The sequence below is a fragment of the Cyanistes caeruleus genome, chromosome 4, assembly GCF_971803275.1.
Source record: "Cyanistes caeruleus chromosome 4, bCyaCae1.hap1.1, whole genome shotgun sequence".
Taxonomy (NCBI): Eukaryota; Metazoa; Chordata; class Aves; order Passeriformes; family Paridae; genus Cyanistes; species Cyanistes caeruleus.
In genome coordinates, this window is record NC_141704.1 from 39,776,211 (window position 1) to 39,789,546 (window position 13,336).

Consider the following 13,336-nt stretch of genomic DNA (forward strand, 5'->3'; position numbering starts at 1 on the left):
AGAGGCAGCCGTGATCATACTATGTGATCATCATCCATGCTTGGTTCTAACGATTTATGTTTTATCATGAAACACTTCACCAATGTTTTGTGGTTTTTTGTTTTGTTTTTTTCCCCTGCTCTTTATAGATGTGTAAATTACTGCTATCCCACCCTGCTCTATTTTTCCCTTCTCTCTCATGCCTGCTCGTATCCTTTAACTGGTGGAATTCTCCATCAGTTCCAGGATTTATGCTTGTTTTTTTGTTAGTTAGTTTGTTTGTTTGTTTTAATTTGCATATAGACTTCGTGCCTGTGTTCGGGATATACCTTTCCACTCTTTCATCTGCTTTGGGACTGTAATGTTGCTGAGCTGCAGAGGTGCTTGAAAAGAACACATAAAGAAGAAACAGTTAATATTTTAAGTCCAGTGTATCTTTTTCTGCTATATTTCATACACATGAAAACTGATTTGTGCAATAACTGTTACTCCTCACATTTCTTTGTTTATTCTTTTAATCTTTCACCCTCTGATCCTGCAGTATCACAGTAAAACATAGAACTAAGTGCAAAAGAAAAAAACTGAAAGCCAAATTATCCAAAATTTTTGAGAGGGAAATTGAATAGAGAAAATAAAATAAACTATTTGAAATGATCGTATGCATTCTCGAGGGGAAGCACATTATGTACAAATCCCGAGTTCCCAACAGTTAAGAGAAAGAATTTTGAGCTGATAAAAATGCAAATGTTTACAGATAGGCTTCTTTCCTAAGGGTGGGGTGGAGGATTTCAGGATGAAATGGTGATACTGTTCTGTTACACAAGGTCATTGCTAGGCTGCATGGGTGAATGATAGAGCAATTTGGTCATTGTGCCATCTAGCAGATGAGTGAGTGGTCTATTGTTTGCCTATCTAGGTGGCTATTTAGTGTTTGAGGCAACAGATTGATCTTTTAGAGTGCAGGATCCTGGAACAATCACGAGTTGCAGCCTGCGGGGCCTGTCAGGAACGAGCTCAGGGCATTCGCCAGGAGCATGGAAAACAGGAATCTTCTCCATGGTGGACTGAAGAGATTGGTCAAACAGTAGTGCTGAACAGAGAAAGACAACTGGGACATGTGTGCCTGGTACAGAAAAAATTGGTTCTGCAAAACCCGTGGAAGCTTTAGACACTCATATCTCATTGCTCATATACAAATATTCTCATCTTTGTCTGTGCTCTCCACTTCCATCCAATTTAATAAACTGACTGAGTTTGAACAGGACCAGCATCAGCAGAACAGTCAATAAAACAGTTTCAAGAAAGTTAAGATCTATACACAAACTATGAAAAGCCTGTTTTCTCTCCTCTCAGATCAAGCCCATCATGAGATTTTGCCAAAAGTCCCCTTGTTGATACAGGATGGTGAGATGGGCACTCAGATCTCGGTCACTTTAATAATTTTTGACCAAATATTATAATGGTCCAAATACTCTAATTCTTACTCTTATGTTAAAAGTAGTAAGTAGATTAGATACAGGCAATCCACTTAAATTTGCTATGACACGTTTTCTCTGTGCACTAAAATGTGTGATACTTGTGTCATTAGCATGTCGTAATGTCCAGCTCTTCATGAGCCAAAGTACTGGCACTGACTTTTCAAATCTGGCCTTTCCAAATGCTCTGCAAACTACTCTGAATTTTCCTGAAACGGCACTGTTTCCTCAAAAGTTAAATGAAAGATATCCAAAAGCATTCCTTTCTGCATCTTGGTATTGCTTGCTTTATACCATTGGTGATCAACATTACAGGGAAGGTTTTCTGTTAGTCAGTTATATGTCCTCATCTTTAGAAACAGCATGAACACCTCTTTCTCACAAAAGAAAAAAAATTAAAAAATCATGAAGCATGTTGGATACTGAGGATTAATTTGGAAAATTCTTAATCCTCGTGGAGAAGATTTTGTGGCAATATAAGAAATTTCTCCATATTTTCAGTCAATGTGTTGCATGTTTTTATGCTATGCCTGTATATCAGTGCAAGAGGAACTTTAAGTGACTACTGTGTGCCTTGGGAAATGTATCCACTTAGAGAATTCTACCGTAAAAGATAATGATGATATGTACCCCTCCCACCTTTGCTTCTTTCCTGTGAAGAAAATAGGACATTATTCCCATTTCACAGAAAAAGAACTGAAGCACAACCTACCTACCTTCCCTCAAGACAAATGGAAGCAGGTACAGACATGCACCCAAACTGCAGTGCTTTAAACACATCATCTCCTTCTTAGCTGTACCAAAGCTAATTTTATCTGCCCGAGAGCTAGGAGATATGACAGAACTGTGCAGAACACATCTGCCAGTCTTATAAAGCTGTATTGAGAAATGTAATTTCCAAGTGCCTAGGGAAGGAAGCCTCACTGAGCTACAGCCATAAGTGCAGAGGAGGATGCTGAACTGCAAACAGAATGCAAGAGAATTTGTTTTATGTATGTTCAGATAGTTTTATATTCTCCTTCTGGGAAGAAATGCAAGAAATCTCCCCAACAGAACAGTCTGTAGGATCGCTTACCTCATAATTTTGATTTTTCAATTGACCTCTAGATATGGAGAGGTAAGGTAGTATTTTTAGCAACATTCAAAATGGGCAGGAGCCATTTACTGCTCACATCTCTTTTGATTGCTTCTCTTGAACAAGGAGAAAAATGTAACAGACATTCAGGTAAAAAAGAAAGAGACAATGAACCTCAGGCAAGCCATAATAATAGCGTAGTTAGGATGATTTATTTATTTGCCAGTCCTTGTGGGCTGCTTTGTGCTGACTTCATCCTGTTGCTTTAACCCTCTAGGCTCTGCATCATCTCGGGTCTGCGACTACAGAGCTGCATAAGCTTCTCCATTCATTTCCTTTGCAGCACTAGGATTTGAATGATAACGAAGGTGAAGCAGGGTATTTATGGCGGGCTCAAAGAACCTGACAGCCTGGGATGCAGCTGGCCAGTCACTCGAGCGAGATGTCCGACAGAGGAGTGTGGAGGATGTCAAAACATAGCTCAATACCCCACACAAATCGGTTATAAAATGTCATAGTTTATGGACGGGTATTTTTCATAGTGGGGAGGGGGCAGTGGGAGATCTACTGCATTGGAAGAGAACTGAAGTCAGGGTTTTCATTTCCAGTTTAATTCCCAGTCCCGCTATTCACTTCCAACAACACTTCCCTGAACAACTCACTCGGGCTCAAACCTTGATAACCCCATTTGTTTTTCTTTCTCCAATCCAAGAGCCTTCGGCTGGAGACTGGGAAGCGCTGAACACCTGCGTCCCTCACACCTTCCCCGTTTTCCTGAGGGAGCTGCCAGGGTTCCCCGAGAGGCGGAACGCCTGACGGGAGGCTGGACCCCACCGTCGGCAGCGGGCGACACGCTGGTTCCTTTGGCTCCGGACCCGCCAGCGGCCCCACGCAGCAGGGACCTCCTGCCGCAGCGCACCCCGGCGAACACAGCCGAGCCTCGCCCAGGCTCCGCCGAGCTCCCCGCGGCTCAGCAGCCGCCAACGCGGCTCCCACCGGCTGCTCCGGGGAGGGGGAGGCCGTGCGGCGACACCGCCCCGGCCCCGGCGGGCAGGGCTCTGCACGGCGCCCCCGCGCCCCCTGGGGCGGGGGAGGACCGCGCCCCGGGAGCCCGGCGGTCCCTCAGGGCGCCTCCCCCGACGGCACCGGCACCGCGCACGGCCCCCGCCCACCGGGGCCAATCGACGCGCCCCGGTCCGGACGGTGGCCGCCCCTCCCTCGTGGGGCCGCGGCCTCTCCCGCCGCCGGGGGATCCCCGCCCCTTCGAGGCGGCCCGCGGCCCCGCTGCCGGCGGCGCCCGACCCACGGGCGAAGGGACGCGCCGCGACAGCCCGCCTGGCCCCGCCCGCGCCCCGCCCCGCCCCGCCGGAGCCGCTCGTGGCAAAGTCACCGACCCCCGAAGCCCGCCGGGCTCCATCAAACGCCGCGGCCCCGCCCGCCGACGTCATGGAAACAAGCGCGTCAGCCTCCCGCCCGCCAGTGGCGGCAGCGGCGGCGGGCGGGCAGCGGCGCGGGGCTCCGCCTCCGCGGGCGCCGTGCCTACCGGGGCCCCGCCTCCGCCTCCCCCATTGAGGACTCCGCACGTCGAGACCCCCCTTCCTCGGCCGAGCCAGGGGCCCCGTCACGTGGCTCGCACTCCGCAGGCGGCGAGAGAGGCGGCGGGGACCGGCGGCCGCGGCGCCGGGAGAGGAGGGGGCGGCGGGCGCGGGCAAGTGAGTGACCGCGGCGGGCGGGCGGAGGCGGGAGGCGGGCGGATCGCTGCGCTCCGCCCCGCCCCGCCCCGCCCTGCCCGGTGGCGCCCGGCTCCTGTAGCGGCTCCTCTGCGGCGCAGGGGCTCGGCGGCGCGCTCGGCGCTGCCCGGTGCGTGCGGGGGGAAGGAGGCGGGCGGGCCCCGGGAAGCGGCGGCGGCGACGGTGGGAGCGCCCGCGAGGAGGGCGAATCGCTGATTCCTGCCGGTGAGGCGACGGGGGCGGGGCGGGCCGTCCGCGCCCCCCTCCCTCCCTCCCTCCTTCCTTCTCCTCCCCCGGCTCTCCCCTGCGCCGGTGCCCCCTCCCTCCTTCCCTCCCCAATTCGGTCGCCGCTTCACCCCCCCGCCCCCTCTCCCGCCCTCCTCGCGCGGCCGCAGGGCGGGGGCGGCGCGGCGGGGCCGGCCGGTCGTGGGCAGGGCGGGGAGCGCGGGGACCTTGTGCGCTCGGCGAGCGAACGAGCGGGCGGCGTCAGGTTCACGGGCGCCTCGTCCTGGCCCCCGGCTGGCGGCTGTGTCGGCCCCACGGCGCAGAGGTAAGCGCGGCGGCGGCGGCGGCGGCGGCTGGGGGCGGCTCTCCTCCCGGCCGGCCGACCGGGGCGGGCGACAGCGTGGCGGCAGGTGCAGCGTCGCTCCGCTCCCGCCGCGGGGCTGCGAGCCGTGGCCGGGCTCGCTCGGGGGGGCGGCGCGGCCGGAGGGGCTGGGTGCCGCGCTCCCGGGCTTTCTCCGGCTCTCCCCGCAGGTAACCGGAGCGTGCACCTGGCCGCCACCGTGCAGCCGGGGCACGGCGTGACCTTGAGGGCAGCGGATGCGGGGCTGAGCCGCCGCGGGAGCGCACCGTCACACCGTCGGGGACCCCGCGGCCGGACACGGCCGGCACGCCACGGCCCTGCAAGCTCCCGGCGGGCGGGCGCGCACACGCCGTGGATTAAGGTGGTGCTCAGCCCCCGCCGCCCGCCGGGTTAAGTAGCCGGGATTAGCCCGCTGCGGCAGCACGACACCGACATCCCGGGCGCTTCGCCGCCCCGCGGGGGCTGGGAGCCCGGCACCCGCGCAGCCTCCTCCGCCGCCTCCCTACCTCCCTCGCCCGCCCGCCGCGCCCCCAGGGCGGTGTTTTTGGCCGCGGCTGAGTCGTACGCAGCTTTCCGTCGGAGTGGACGGGCTGGTTTGATTTATCGATGCCTGCCAGGGCTGCTCATCGAGCGGCGCGGACGAGGAAGGGATGCGGCACCGCTTGGGGTGCCGGCAGAGGGAAGCCCTCGCGGGCGTTTCGCCGCGGGTGAGCCCGTCCCCGCGGGGCCGCTCCGCGGTGGGAAGCGCCTCCAACGGCGGTGTCATCCTCGTCCCGGCGGTGCGTGTAACCTTTGGCTGTCGCACCACGTGAGTTTGGGAGCGGGTCGGAGCCTCCGCCGGGGATGGCTGGCCGCTGCCGAGCGCGGGAGGCAGCGCTCGCAGTGGGGCGGAGTGGGGTGGGTGTCCGCTCCGCCGTCTGCCCTGGCTTCCTGCCGAGCCCCTCGGTCAGTCCATAAAGGCTGAAATCGGAAGGACATACGATTTCGAGAGGAAGATCTCATGAGAAGCGGTCTGCGGTCCCCGGGAGCGTTTCCTTCAGAGCGCCCGTGCGAGTGGTGCTCACCAGGGGCAGGAAGGGGCTCAGCCTGAGCTGGGGGAAGCGTCTAGGAACGGAGGGCTGTGGTTGAGTCTGTCCCAGGGTTGGCAGCCTGAGGGGTAGTGTATTAGTCCAGCTGTAATAGGCGCTTATTTAGTGCAGTGCATGATCCATATTCCACAAAAACCTTTTTTACGGTTGACTCTTTAAACTGTAGCGGCTGGTGACGAGACACACGAACAGTAACAAAATTTCGGGGGCTTTTTTTTCTCGTCATTTTATGATCTACATTACGGAAATCCTTAAATACCTGTTATATATGGCATTCGTAATTTTGTTACTTCAGTTGGTGAAGGTCTCAAGGTCTTTTCAGAAGGAGCTGGTGAGAGTACCTTATGCTGTGTGTGAAACCATCATTCAGAGAATGTTTGCAGGTATCTCCTCACAGCGCTTGAGAGGTGACTGGCTATGTGACTATTCAAATCAAGTCCCTTCTTAGAAGTCAGTTTCCAAGCCCACTGTACTTGTGAAATATCTTCCATCATTAGTGGCTGGCAATCTTGACTTCCTGGGGAATGAAGTGAGTGTGCCCTTGGAAAACCACCGCCTGTAGAAAAGCTGTTGCATCTTTAAAATATGCCTTGGTCCTAATTAATTTGGGTTAAAATAATGTGTTTAAGTGCTTGGACAGGTTAGTTAGTCACCTTGCCAATTCCTTGGTTCATGATACTGTGTGTTCAGAAGGTGGAAGCTGTAGCTATAGCCAGGACCATTTCTTTTCAGCTGTTTGTTGTTGGCGTTTTCAAGGATTTCTTCCAAGCATCACAAATTGTGAATTCCAATAGAAGCAAACTTGTGTATCTTTAAACTATTGGCTCTTCTGGCAGGAATAGCTTCCAATGTACTAGGACTTTAATACTTATGGCATAATGAATGGAAACTCTTGGTGTCAGTGGAAAAAGTGGTCACTGAATTCAGTGAGGAAAAAAACTCACGCACTTCAATGTGAAATTTTCGGTCTGGAAGAGCATCATTGTGTGGTTCGGTTTACTGCTGCTCCTACTGATGATTATGGTAACTAGGCTGAGTTAGCTGAAGGAAACGTGAATCCTGTGTTGCGTACAGATACTTGAAGGTTTTCCCAATCAATGTTCCTATGTCAGTGATAAATTGCAACATTATTACTTTTATGCACTCAAAGAAAAACGCATGGAAAGCCATGTGGATCCTTGAAATTATACAAGTCAAAACTAATTTTAAAGGGAATTTTGGATGTACTATTTGTCAGCACACATACTGCTGCTTTTGCATGTTAAGCAAATGTTTTTGGGAATTTAAAGTAAAAAACAAGACTTCTGTCACACTAGCATTGAATAAACTGTGTATCGGTTTCTGACACAAAGTTACCTTATATACAGCTAGATAAGGGTCCAAGGAAAGGATCCCCATTTGTTTAATACATTTCCATTTAATAATCTGGGGTTAATCCTGCAAATTAAAATCCACTGTACTCTAAAAGGTAGAGTCTCGTTTAGAAAGTCATTCTTTTGTGGACCACGATATAGAGAGCTTCTGTCAGCTGTTAAAATTGAGAATCTCTAAACTGTGTTGTAGAAGGCTTCAAAGAAAATTGAAAGGCTTAAAAGTGTCCTGTAGCAAAGGCACAAAGGTCTAGGAATTACTACTATTATCTTTGTTTTTAACTGTTTGAGTTGATTTGGAAAGACTAATGTGATAAATGGGAGGTTATCATGAGATGATACAAAGTAGGAGGAAACCTAGGCTGGATCTGCTAATGCCACCTCAAAAACAGATTCTTTGGAAGAATTAAGTTCACCAGCATTTAAGATTTTAGAGCTGGGAATTTACTGTTAAGTGACAAGTTCAAAATGACCCTGGCAAAACAATCAATAACATGCCATAGCAAGCAACTCTCCCTTGACATGAGGGTGGACAAGATAACCTAAAGTATCTTCTAACTCGAATTTCTTCCATTAAGGTAGACTAAATATTAATGGCATTCTTTACCACTGAAATGTGACCTCAGTAATGCCTTTCAGTGTTTGAACTCTTTATTTTTATATATGTTCTCTTCCATTTTTAGAGAGAAAATAATACTAGTGCAAAAAATAATTTGCATCCAATTTAAAGGTGCAGTCAGGTTTCAGTTAGCAAAATTTAATGCAGAATAATGAGCAGCTATGATTAGTCCTGGACATTTAAAAGTAAATATCTTTTAAGAAATAAGGAAGACTGCTTGAATTTATAAGAGATCTCTGTTATAGAAACGCATGCTTACTTTATTACAAAAGGATCAATACAATTGCAGTAATAGTATTAAAATTGTATTCTCTAGTATTCTCTACTTGTCTTAAAATAAGAAATAATAATAATAAGACTTGTTAAAAGTTGCAGTTCAAGAGATAAGGATCTTTCTCTATAGAGTATTTTAATTAAAAACTAGATAAAATCTAGGAGTTACAGAACTGTGTCTAAAAAGCTAGGATTAGCTCTGCCTACTGGCTTTCTAGAGTGTGTGCAATGGTCTCAGGCAGGTTTTTTTCTTTTTTCTTTTTTTATTCAAACATGTTAAATTTTCTCTGAAGACATTTTTATTTCATGTTGCAAAGTTTAACAGATTGAAGAACAAGGGAGGCAGGAGAGACGAGGTGATACTGTTGCTGGTTTGAAAAAGAAGTGAACCTCTGATGCCTTATGTAGAGGATGGGTATTTCTCACAAGCATTAAGATTTACAATTTAATTCAGAATAGCATGATCTTTATAAAGATTGGACTCCTTCACTTTTCCATACCTAATGTTGGTGTTCTCCTAACTTAGGTTTCAATTAGCTGAAAAGAACATGTTCATTAATTGAACAGAGTGATAAAAGAGTAATTTTTTGTTCATGAAGCCCTCCAAACATCTATTGGTGCATGTAAAAAATAAGAATATGTTCAGCAGTTTTACACGGAAGATGTAAGCAATGATAACGAGCAGTATAGAAGGAGGATTTACAGGAGGGGACATGTACAGTGAAATCAACAGGCAAAATATTAGACTAACCCATCTTGTAATAGTTGCACCTTCTCACACAGAATGTAATTTCTGCACAAACACATGGTATTGTCCATTTTGTCTTTTATTTTTAAATTATCAGGCTTTCAAATACAGTTAATTAAAATGAATTTCTAGTTTCCATGACAGATTCCATTTGATATGAGCAGTATCTTTGAAGGATCTGTCTGTTCAAGCTATTGATATTCCAGTAAACGTTATGAAAATTATTTCTGCTGCCACTTATAAATCTTACTCTAACTGACAGATGACAGCAGGAGGTGTTATTAGTTTAATTTTGGTGAATTGCAAAGTAGGTATGAGGCTTTCTCCATTGGTTTTTCAGAGGTATTGTGGGAGAAGAAATCTAACAAAAATGTAGGAGGCATTTAAAGAAGAAATCAGAAATAGCTCTGAAAATAAATATAACTTACTTTTTTGTCCAGTAAGTGATAATATGTAATTGCTATTGCAAAGCAGACAAATAACATCTTTGCCTTTGAAGGGGAATGGACTGAGAAGGAGAATATATTCCTCCTTACTGGTATTTGCAACTGTACTGTGCAGTTAAAGAGTGCACAGATGCACTCTGAGGATGACATTTGATAAACTTTGGTTCTGCCACTTACAGCATGACCAGTCTTAGCACTAGGGGTAGCCCTGGCTTCTTGCTGCTTATAATCTGATGCTGCATTGTAGAAGAGAGTTAGGTAAGTTTCTGCATGGCCTCCTATTTACAGTGGACTTTAGTGGTTTGCATGTCTCATTTTTTTTAGTATTGTGTATGAGCTGGATGTAGCCTTAATTCCCAGTGACCACAGGAAACACCATGTTCTTAAAACACACTTCTGGGAGCCTATCACTTGTAATCTGCTACCCTTACTTGTGCCCTTATATTCACAGAAAGATAAGGTAGCAGCAGGGAAAACAACACTATTGGTTTCTCACCCCTTGGTGTACAGTGTCTGGGCAGAGGAGGCCCAGGATGTACCATGCTCTGCATAGTTGATAGCAACAAACCCCAACTCAAGGCAGGAAAGATGATTCAGCCCTCTCTGCTTTAAGCAACGATCTCACTTCTGGGATATGCCCCAAGGGTTATAGTGGTGTGCTCTTTTTCTGTTTATGTCTTCATTAAAACTTTTATATTCATTTTAAGGTTTTGTATTAAAGATGAACTTAATCATCTTTACATTAATACACCAGTGAAGGAAAAATCAAGTGCTCTTCACTGCAGTGTTACAGATGTGCCCTTATGTAGAAATTGCATAACTTTTTTTGCTCTTAGGCCACTAGCAATAAAGAAGTCTTGTAGCTACAGCACACTTTTATAAAGAATATTTTAAGAGGGTCCTAAAAAGTTGAAGGTGGTCACTGTGACTCTCCAAAAGCTTGGGAAACATCTGGTTTTGTATGGTAGGTGTTTCAAGAGACAGGAGTCTTTCAAGTCCCCATCAAAAGGTTGGTTAGTCACTTCTGTTAATATGTTTGAAGATTATTTTAATATTCCAAAGTTTTATCAGCCTTTTATGATGTCCTTCTGAAGCTACTGGTTGATCAGCATAATCCAAGATACTGAGGACAGAGAGAGCATCATTTGTAATTGCTTATTTGGTTTGTCACTGTGAGTGCAAAGTTTCATGGGCTGGCTGAGGTGACCTCATGGCTACTTTAATTTTCATCTTAGGCTAACTGAAATAATTTCCCCCCTCCTTTGTGCCATCTCTACCAATTTGAGTCTACTTAGTGTACTGCTAGATGGTTTGTGCACTAGTCTCTTCAGGGTGGGAAGTGAGGCTCACATGAGGAAAGCAACACGGATCTTTGGATTGGTGGTTGGGAATGTTCCTCCTTGTGCAGCAGTCACATGAAACCATTCCCTGGAGAGTATTAACCTTTTCACATGGGAGAACTTGAAGTTATTGCTTTGACAGTAGAGGGGAGAGTAGTTTGAGTGCCAGTTTTCAACTAATGGTGTTCCATAAAAGTATATTTGTGTTAAAACACAAGAACTATATGCCTAGGTGGTTTCTAATACTCCAGTGGAGGAAAAGAAAATTGTGCTTGTTGTGTTGAGCATCCAGACTTGCTTTCTGGTGTTTTTACATAGAGAAGACTGAGTAGATAGTAACAATAAATGGGTAGAAAAGGGGACAGGTATGCTTAGCCCTTAAACAGTTTCAGAAAGGGCAGTATTTTTTAATATCTTCTGGTTAGTTTGATCTAGTAGATCAGGATCTTAATATGCATATTGAACAGGAGTTTTTTCACTTCCATCTAGGTACTACTGGTATCAGTGTTGATATTGCACTTCAAATTGCTTTACATTGCTTGGATCTGCCAATTTTTCTTCACTTGGGAATGAAGCTGATGCAGAACCTCATGAAACCTATGGAGCATAGTGCAAATCAATACTTAAATTAGAGCAGTGTCTACCAGCCTCACTTAGCTGAGGTTGTATGAAACATGAAATGATTTAAACTGGCTGTCAGGGTCTGTGCCAGATGGCTTTCAAATATGCATAGTTGAGACTGACATCTGGAGAGAGTAGGGAAGGTGCTTTACCACTGCTAGAACAACTGCTTTACTTCTGCTTTATTAAGAACACAAATAATTTCAGTTTGTGTTCACCTACTTCTGCTCTGAAATCCATGTAGTTAACATTGACAGTGATTTTTCTTATTCTGCAATGAGCTTGCTTTGCATAGTGAAACATCTTGACATCTTCACAGAGTCTGCTTTCAGATGCATTTTGATAATAGGATCTTTTCTTAAACTAGAGCTGTATTTCTAAAGCGAGTTGAAAGAGATTTGGGAATAAAGGGAATAAATTCTCTGGGATTTAAGAAAAGCGGGGTCTCTTTTTCTGGATTTGTGTGTTATGTGTGCTGTTTACTGGTAGTGGAGGCACTTAAAGTGGAGTTATCCTTCATATAGAGTCACCCACTCTGCATTGCATACCAGGTTATAGGAACCTTTCAAAAGCACTTTGGTACAAACACGCACATCCAAAATTAGATACCAGCATATAAAGCAGTGGTACACGTCTTGCTTGTGAGTGAGTAATTTGTGTATGTCTTTCTTTTTTTCTTGTTGCTCCTGGTGTTGCCGGGCGCTGGACAGCAGCTCCTCAAACCATATTAGCAAATTGGTTTAGAAAAGTTGTTTTGTGAGAAGTCCGATATCCTAAAACTGATGTGCTACCTTCTTAACACAGGAAATTGATTTACCAGATGGAAAAATACAAGGGATGTATGCTTGAGCGGAGTACTTCATATTTTCTGGGGAGATAGTTTTAACATTCTTGATAGATGAATCTCTTATTCCAAAACTGCAACACTGAATTTGCATAGGCTCAAAGCTTTATATTTGCCTTCTATTGATAGTCAAATCTAAGGCTACAGAAATAAATATGGAGAATAAGGTTGTATATATAAGCCTGGGCAAAATGCTTTGAACTGGATAAAGTTAATGCACGTTACTTTGAGTCAGTGGTTGTAAAACAGGGCGATTTCAAACTCCTGATGGGGAGCTGCCAAATGCCCCTCCTGAGCATTACTGAGCTGACCAAGTAAAAACACTTCTGACAGGCTTTCCTCTTCACTGTCACAGTTGGCAGAAGCTGAAAATGGTGACGTGGTTGTAGGGCTACTGCATGTCCTAGATTCCAGGAGTGGGGGTGAGCAGGAGAGCTGAGGCTGGCTGGCACCTGTACCCTGCCGTGGGGAGGAGGATGCCTGCGGGAAAGGTCTTGGCCACCCTGCAGTACAGGGAGCCTGAGCCAGCTGCAGGGCTCCCCTGTGCTGGCAAGGGCTGGCCCACACTGGGCAGCATAAGCAAGAGTGGGACCAGTGGGTTTTGCCTTTAGTCGTGCTTGTGAGGCCACATCCAAAAATGGTGCCTTGTTTTGCACCTCTCCCAACACTCGATGAGAGGCTGTCCTGCCGTGTGTGGGGAGAAGTAGAGTGAGGTGGCTTTGAGAAGAGGAAGGCTAAAAAGGGTTCTGGGAATGGTCTGTAGTGGGGCCTTGCAGGGCAGGTGCAGCTAGGCTTGTCTTTTTCCCAGGATGAGCGTGATGAGGGTGTGGAGAAGAGCTTCCATGATTGACTTGAGCTGGTGAGGCCCGTGCTGGCTGGAAGGGGCAGTCCCTGTCACTGTGTGACCTTCAGGAGGAACCGCTGGTGCTGCTGCTGTCTTCCATGTCACCCGTTCTCATCTAGGGCTGTCCCCTGACCTTGAGGTCAGGTGAGCGGCGGTGCTGGCACAGGGCTGTACCTTCTGGCAGTAGCACAGGGTTGGGTATTCCTAAACTAACTGTGAAGCCACATCCTTCCTCTTGCTCTGACATGGTAGTGCAGCTGCTTGATATGCGAGTTCAGCCCAGCAGACTGTGCTTAAC

The 13,336-nt window shown here is 47.4% G+C and overlaps 1 protein-coding gene across 8 annotated transcripts in view; it reads left to right on the forward strand.

The window, feature by feature from the left end:
* The first annotated feature begins 4,012 nt into the window (after positions 1 to 4,012).
* Positions 4,013 to 13,336, forward strand: part of ATP2B1 (ATPase plasma membrane Ca2+ transporting 1) — a 61,155-nt gene continuing 51,831 nt past the window's right edge. For 3 of the 8 annotated variants that reach the window (XM_086887781.1, XM_086887782.1, XM_086887776.1), the window contains exon 1: positions 4,574 to 4,809. The gene's annotated coding sequence lies outside the window, so the exon portion shown is untranslated. Of the gene's footprint in view, positions 4,485 to 4,573; positions 4,810 to 5,193; positions 5,654 to 13,336 lie in introns of those variants that run through there. The other 5 variants (XM_086887777.1, XM_086887779.1, XM_086887778.1 and 2 more) reach the window with 5 other exon arrangements.